The sequence below is a fragment of the Myotis lucifugus genome, unplaced genomic scaffold (assembly GCF_000147115.1).
Source record: "Myotis lucifugus unplaced genomic scaffold, Myoluc2.0 scaffold_48, whole genome shotgun sequence".
In the NCBI taxonomy this organism is placed as follows: Eukaryota; Metazoa; Chordata; class Mammalia; order Chiroptera; family Vespertilionidae; genus Myotis; species Myotis lucifugus.
In genome coordinates, this window is record NW_005871096.1 from 5,695,469 (window position 1) to 5,703,856 (window position 8,388).

The following is an 8,388-nucleotide window of genomic DNA, read 5'->3' on the forward strand; positions in this document are numbered from 1 at the left end:
CCAGCAGCTAGTTCCTGGAAACTCTGGCCTCAGCAGTGATGGCTGGAACCTTAAAAATAACCAGAAAGAATCGTCAGGGTGGTGGCAATTCCCTGAGCTCCTGCGAATTCTCCATTAAAAGTTTATCTCATGGCACCCCGGAACCTTTGGATATGAACCATGAGCTAATACTGCCCTCTCCCTTCAAAGTAAACAAGAAGGGAAGAGAAAAGCACTGGAACCACGGCTATGTAAGAGAATTAATTCAACATGTCCCCAAACCAAGTCCTCCTCACTCCTGCCTTGAAAAGGCTGCCAGGCTGCCCCCCCACCTCCCACTTGCTCTTTTTTCTGGTCATTCAGCATGGACACCTCTTTCCATTTCTACAGTTGCCATCCGAGGCCAGGCCCTCAGTGCCTCAGGACCCCGTTACTGGAGTTTTTTTCTCCACTGGCCTCCCCACCTCCAACCCATCCCAATCCCCTTGCCTCCTACATTTCTCAAAGCCCTCTACTCATCTAGTCGTTCCTAAGCTCACAGACCTTCCTCCCTCCAACGGGATCCCCAGGGCTTGGGGAGTGGGTTCAAGAACCCATGCTCAGCACCCCTCTACCAACCAGCTGCCCCCCTGCTCCAACAAGCGCCCTTCATGCTGGCTGCCCCGTCCCCCACCCCCAATGCCTTTGTTCATTTTTGGCCCTGATGCTGGGCAACCCGCGAGGAATGCCCCGTCCCCTTCCGGCTTATCTAAATCCTCCTAATTCTTCAAAGACCAGCTCAAGGCCCTCCCCACTCTGTGCAGCCGCTGATTGCACCCTGGTACCTCTGAGGCCGCCTTCTTACCTAGCTAGGCTGGGCCTTTTAACTTGCCAAAGGTAGGTCTCAGACCAGCACCTGAGCATGCAGTATACTCCCTTGGAGGCCTCCCTCCCCATAGGAGGGAGATCAGGCTTGTCCACTAAAGGACATTTTTTTGGTCAGGCACAAGGAGCCAATATAAGAGAACTTAGTCCATGGCAAGAGTTCCACAGTCATTTGCTCTTCCCTTTGCATGCACTTGGACTCTCCCTTAAATAATTAATGGGCATGAGGCAGACCAGACCTAACCCTAAAGGAAACTAAACTTCTCTTAAAAAATAAAATAAAACGCTTTTGCTCCTAACCTTAATCTTGCCTGTTAGGGGTCCTCCAGAAACCTTACCAGTTTCATCCTCAAAGAATATTTTATTACCCACACAGAGAGATCTTCTAAACATGTCTAGTGTCAAGGTTTCTACTGTTTGAGAGCCTAAAATAGAAGAGAGAGAGAGAGAGAAGAGGCAATTGCATGAGGAGGGAGGGAGGGTGTATGTGTAACAAAAAAAAACCACTAGGTTTTTTTTGAAAAGCATACTTCCCTTGACCAAGGAAAGCCAGGGGTTTCCTGTTGATCCTTACCACCTTTATGACTGCCAATCTGCAGGTGGTTCTTTACAAGGACTGTGTCATTCAAAGCCCACAAGGTCGGTACGACCTTCCCATTTTACTGATGAGAACACTAGAACAGAGAGGCAAAGTAATCTGTCCAAGATCACACGGCAGCTAAGTTGTAGAGCTGGGATTTGAAGCCAAAGTAGCCTGACTTCAAGGCTACTTCTTTCCCCACTCTCCTTCCTCGGGCAGAGGACAACATCACACCACAAACAGCAATAGTGGGATAGCGATTTCTGTGAACAGATCTGTCCATGGGGCATAGGGCATTGGGGGACAGCGTCTTTACAGTAGCTGCGATTTCAGTCCCTCCCAACTGGTCCCTGGTGCCTACCTTCTCTCATAGAGTGCATGCTTGGACACAAGATCAAAAGACACATTCTGAAGGCCCTAAATTAGGCTATTATTCTTCCTAGCCAGTGCACCTGCAACTGGTCCATAAAACTGCTGAGGAAAATTGGCAGCTCTACTCAAGTAAATACGGAAATCCTCATAATCACTGTACAAAGGTGGAAGGGTCAGGTCCTCATCCCCATTTTAGAAATGAGGAAATGGAGGAACAGAGGTGAAATGGCTCGCCCAAATTTGCAGAGCTGCTTGGAGCCGCAGCCAAGAACAAAAGTGTGTCTGCCTGTAGACCAGGGCTCTTTCTGTTCTGCTTCAGTCTGCGCCGTGGGACCGACTTTTAAGTGAAATCATCTCACATTAGGGTCACTCCCTGGTAACGGAGGGTGTGGGACGTGTGGTGTGCAGTGCCACACCGGCCCATGCTCGCTCGGCAGGGCCAAGGGAGGTTCCAGCGGGCAATTAAGATTTCAAAACGCCTTTCTGGTTAGAGCACTCTGGACCGACTCCATCCTGTGGCACAACTAAGAAGAATGACTGCACATACTTTGAGATTAGCTCTAATGAGTAGGTGTTCAATGAACACTTGGGAGATGAAGAAATGAATGGATGTCAATCTACACTTCTCACATGCTAGGATAAAAGGAAGGGCAAGGGCCACAGAATGACCTTCTACCAGGTGTCACACAGTGAAACTAGTCTGAAAAATCATCTTCTAAAACCTAAAACACAAAGTAAAGGTGAAAACTTCTGGAGGCTCAGGAGAGAATAACTCCCTTGTTTGGAGACCTAAGTGGAACAGGAACTTGAACCGACTAATGAAAGTCCTTTTGGGGTGCAATGCTTTGGAAGGTACCAGGGTATAAAGTGCAGGAACAGATAAAGGAGTGGATTTCAGTGATTAGACTCAAAGAACAGTAATTAGTATAAAGAGCTTATAGGCCAAAGGAGAAAAAACCCACACCTGATTCCCAGGTCGCTCTCCAGGGTAGATGCACTCACCTCCATGTCCACTGGATCTCCTACATCTACATTTGGCTACACTCCACTGATCTGGGTTGAGACTAGCTCCAGGCCATGCCTGGAGATCCTCAAGCCTGCCAGAGATTGGTAACCATCTAGAGCAGTGGTTCTCAACCTTCCTAATGCAGTTCCTCATGTTGTGGTGACCCCCAACCATAAAATTATTTTCATAACTGTAATTTTGCTACTGTTATGAATCACAATGCAAATATCTGATATGCAGGATGTATTTAGGCGACCCCTGTGAAAGGGTCGTTCGACCCCCAAAGGGGTCGCGACACACAGGTTGAGAACCGCTGATCTAGAGCATGCCTCAAGCTAATCTGGGCTCTTCAGGGTCCTCCTGGAAGGGGGCAGAAAACACCCGCTTCATGGAAATCAGGGCAAGAGCCAGATCCAGGGTTACAAGGAACGCATGGGCTGAAGAGCCACTTAACTTGCTAGATTCTGTCTCCAGCTCCCCTAATCATTAGATGGGGGGAATGAAAATGTATTCGGCCTAGCAACACAATAGAGCAGAGTTTCAAAAAGATCCAGGAACATGTTTTGTTAGAGAAAGAACTTTACTATAAACACTCTGACAGGGGTACAAAATATACTGATAATTTTTAAAAATGGTCCATTGAATTATGGTGACTTTTCAGGAAAAGCACACAGCCAGTTAAGAGGATAAATAAATAAATTTGAGAGAAAACAGTCCTAGTTCTGGTTCAGAAACAGTGGCTCTAGCATTATGTCTCTTATTATTGCTAAATTTCAAGGAAAGAGGTGGGGTTTCAGGGTGGGGTGGGGAGCGGGGCTACCTCCTTTGGACAAAGCTCTCCCCTATCGGGGTAGACTGCTGTCTGGTTTCCTGTCTCGAGCTCTGCTTCAGAGGACAAACAGGGTCTAAGAAAGGGACAGATGGGCTGGAAAATGAGAATGCTAAAAACCATCATAACCCTTCCTTTCCACCTCACTCCAAGATGATTTCTGACTAGAGTATTACATGTTAGCAAAGCAGGTAACAATTGTTTTATGATTCTAGGGATTTTTTTTTTTTTAAGCTAGAACCAATGATAAATGAAGCACTTCAGAAAGAAACCCAATTTCCAGAATAATGTAATTCCTAGTATTAAGAAGATGAGGTTGTTTATATTTATTTATTTTTCTTCAAAATAGAGTAAGAATTACCACCTAAGAAAGCTGTTCATTTTACAGCAAAAATGGTGATTTGGAAATATTAAGAAGGGGGAGAGAGGATAAAATGGAATTGAATTAGGAATGATGATTTACATGGTCAAGAGATAAAATTATTATTCCTTTTTTTTTGTAATTATAGTAACTTTCAGACTGTTATCATTTCCCCTATTGTTTAGCTTAGCATTTAGAAGCTTGCAGAATTTTTTTTTTTTGAGGAGGGAAGAATGATTTGGGGTAAGCCAAAAAAAGAAAAAAAAACCACCTCAATCTATCAAATCTATCTGGATTGTTAACAACTTTGGAACTAAAACAGAACAACAAAACTTACTTCAATGTGGGTTACTTATGAATTATAGTTGAAAGGCCTCTTGTCCTACAAGTCAGCTAATAAATCAAGTTTGCTTCATCCAAAGAAAAAAAATCTTATTGAAACTTTCCAAAACTCCCATCTTTTTTCAAGGAAAGTCATCAGTAGTCTACTATGAGATCCTAGTAGTTTTCGTAATATCATATTGTATATTTATCCATAAGGCAAGAATGTGGCGGAACAAAACATTAAAAGCAAAGTACTATTATCATCAACTTTTGGAAGAATATGGCCTAACTTGCTGCCTTATTTAATTATTCCATTAAATAATATTGTAAGTAATTCCTTTAGATTTTAAAGAAAATCCAAAAATAAGAACTTTAAAAAAGAAACTTGCCAAGTTTTCTTTTCCAACCATTTCTTTAAAACATTGTTTCTGACGAACCAAGAGAAAAATAATTTGTTCAAATAGGTTTTAAATAGTTAACCCACACTGGCAGAATATACAAAAAAGAAAATAAATGGGGTTATAAGAAAGTTGTTCTTGTAAGACAATAAAAATAAGAGTATTGTCCTGTTTTCAAAATATAACATAAATGAATTTCCTATTTCTAGTTCTCCTTTTCTTTGACCTGGTTATTCTTAAAATTGTTTGGAAATCAGATGTAGAAGACAGTCAAATCTTTGTCCTTAAAAAAATTCTCCTAGTACTCAAGTGTTTGTCTTTAAAAAGCCATGAACCTGGATTTTTTCCCCTCCAATATATCTTGTTTTGCTTTAATACTTTTTCTAAAGATTTGTTCCTTAACAGAGGCAAGACTTTCAAGCCAGCCCAGGCTGCCAAGACTGCGTTAGTTCTCTATCCCATGGCGCTTCTGATGCCTTGAGCATCCCTTGTTACATGTGAACAAGGATGGGCCACATCTCTCAGATAAGGATAGGTCTTCTAAACTATGAGGTGGTAATCCTGACCCAGAATTGACAGCTTCAGGGCAAAATGTCTATCTCAACACAAACACCCTATGCACCTCAAAACAAGGAAAAAAACCAACCAACAAAAAAGCAAAACAAAACCCTCCTTTAGACTTCTAGCCAATATGCACGCAAGTCTCAAGTCACAATAGGCAATGATACATTTAAAAAGGTAAAAGTCTTTATTCACCCACATAAACACACTGGAGGCAAAGGGTGTATGTAAAAAGGTTAACTGACTTCTCATTATGACATAACACGGGCATCTTAAGCAATAGCAAGTGTGTAGAGACATGATAACTCCCTGGGTGGGGATAGGGAGTTTAGGGGCAGGGACCAAGGCCTGGTCTGGGCTACTGATCTACCAGAAAACAGCCTGAAACAGGAAAGAGCACACATATGCCACTTGGAATGTATGACGCAAACCCCAGCCTTGAAACAAAGAACAGGAAACAGCTCTGCTGGCTGTGCTGGAGAGAAAGCACAGAGAAACATTTAGCCGGCCCTCCCTGACCCTATATTCATGAGCAGCTGGAGTTTTTAAAGACAACAACAGGGGGGTGGAGGTGTTTGTTCTATGGGTGTGAATAATAACACCAGCTTTATACAGGGGACCTGCCCTATTTACAAATAGGAGCTTCCACATACAGTAAACATAAGTGAACATGGGATTTTATCATATTCCAGCAGCAGAGACCTTCCTAATTAACACCAGTCTCCCTACCGATTTCTTTTGTCTCTACATCCCCCATCCCAATGGCTGGTCTCTAGCCACGATCAAATTCTGGGTTAGGGTAATAATTATTATTCAGCCTCAGAGCATCAGTAGGGAAATGAAGATAAAACACTGCTGTTAAGAATTCAGATGACAATTGGGTTATACCACACAGCTGAAAAAGTGTCCTTAGCCACATAACTAAATTCTAAGGCAAAGTGTGGACAGCTGGTCACCTCACATTTCCACTGTCCTTTTCAACTGCATAATCATAAAAATATTTGCACACAGCTGCACATCTGTACGCACGTCTACAGAAATTCACCTTTTGAGGATATGATTCTGTTCCAGACACTTAATATAACCCAAAATTGTTATACAATCTGTAGAACAGAGTATCAATTAACAGAGTATCAATTTTTATAAGACAGGCTAAAATATTTCCTTTAGGTATTTTTAAGATAGTAAAATCCATTCATATTCCCTTTCCCATTATTTCTCTTTATTTTGTTAGCACTGTTTAACTCAGGTTTCCATTATCAGAGATTTAAGAATTTCTGTGTAGACATAACTCCAGGGTTAAAAAAAAAAAAAAAAGAAAAAGGCATCACTCTCCTTATAGCAACCAGAAGATTGGGTTTTAATTAGAAACTTTGCAGTGAAGAAAAAAAAAAAAGCAACAACCTTTCTCCGAAGCTATGTTGCTATGTTTTATATCTGACAAGGTTTTGCAGTCTAAGCAGCTACTTTTCTTTGTTATTGTCAAATTAGAATTTTTATACTTGCATTCTCCTGCATGCGAGCAATGCCCCTCACAGTGTCTCTTCATTGAACTTACTAATAGTACATCACGTTTTTTCCTTCTAATGGTTCTGCAGCAAACCCCACTGACTGTAGAAATTGAGATGTTTCTCTAGGGAGTTTAAATTAATCAAACATCTCATTTCAGGTTTCTGTTAACAGCCTAAGGTCAACTAACATGTTCCATGTTTCAAGCCGGAAGAAACTTATTCCTCCACTCTTTCTTTAAAAAAAAAATACCCGCAAAATTTTGGATACTGTAATGCTATCAGATTGGGTTTTTTCCCTGAAAGGAAGTCTTCCCTCAGGTTAGGCAAATTATCATTCAGATGGATTTCTCTTAAAAATAAAATGCTCCTCAGATTCATTCATAAAGCACTCAAAAAAAGGACATCACAAAACAGCTCTGTGGAAAAACCTTTAATGAACAACTGCCCTATGCCTCACTTGATTTTGCTAATAATCACAGGTACAAAACTTAAATAAATAATAATTACACTCTTTTTCCCCCCCATATACCAGACTCTTGTGAGAACATAATCAATAGATCTCTCAAGTATCTTGGTGATCTTCGTGGAAAAATACATTGTTAGTAAAAAAATTCAGTGCGAAATATTTGTTTTAGTGAAATACAAAAAAGGTGTGCAATTTCCAATTTCCGTTTAACCTGCCTTATTCAAGACAAGTCCCATTCACATGCTTTTCACCTATGTTGTTGGGAAATTTAAAGCCCAAAAGGTCCTCCGGTTATCTGCCAAAGAAGTGGCTATGGCAATTCCAGGTATGAATTATCCGCCGTCTCCAGGAAAGCCACTGGGGATCAATCCCTCGCTCCCGGCCCGGCTCTGGTCCCTAACTGCAGGCAGCTGCCGAGGGCGGCCGCCGCCTCCGGCCACGCTGCAATCTTTGCTCCAGGCACTGCGGCAGGTTCGCTCCGTGCCCCGAGGAGGACGCTCCTCGCCCGGCCAGCCCCCGGGGATCCAGACGCCCGGGCAGCTCCTGGGCTCCAGGACCGAGAAGGGGATGCTGCCTCCAGTCCCCATGGCCCCAAGTTTCTTCCCAGAGGGACCGGGAGGCTCTTCCAAGTTTGTTCCGGCGGGCGAGCCACCGCGCGCCCCGTCCGAGAAGGGGGGCGGCGGGGTGCGCGGGCGGAGGGCGGGGAGGAGGAGGGCGCGGGAGGGAGGTGGGGGACCCGGAGGGGGAGGAGCAGGAGCGCGGCCTCGGCGCTACCTTTCTCCAAACAACGTTGCCACACGCGGAGACCACTGAGATTTCGGGGGCTTTGGAGGGGCTCGCGAGCGAGCGGGCGGGCGGCGGCCGGGGGACCACACAGGTGAGCCCCCGCCCGCGCCCTCGCCGGGCGCCGCGGCGGGAGCTGCCGGCCTCGCTCCCCCGCGCCCCCGGATCCTCATGGTGGCTCCCCCCGATCCCACACTTTGTACCGCTCAACCCGGGACTTCCTCCCCCTCGTCTCCCTCTCCGCCCCCACCCCTGGCTGGCTGCGAGGAGCTGTTGCACTTTCCCGAGCCCATGGGCGCCTGCACCCCCAACCCACTCCCAGAGCACCCCATGAAAAATAGGAAACCGGACGAG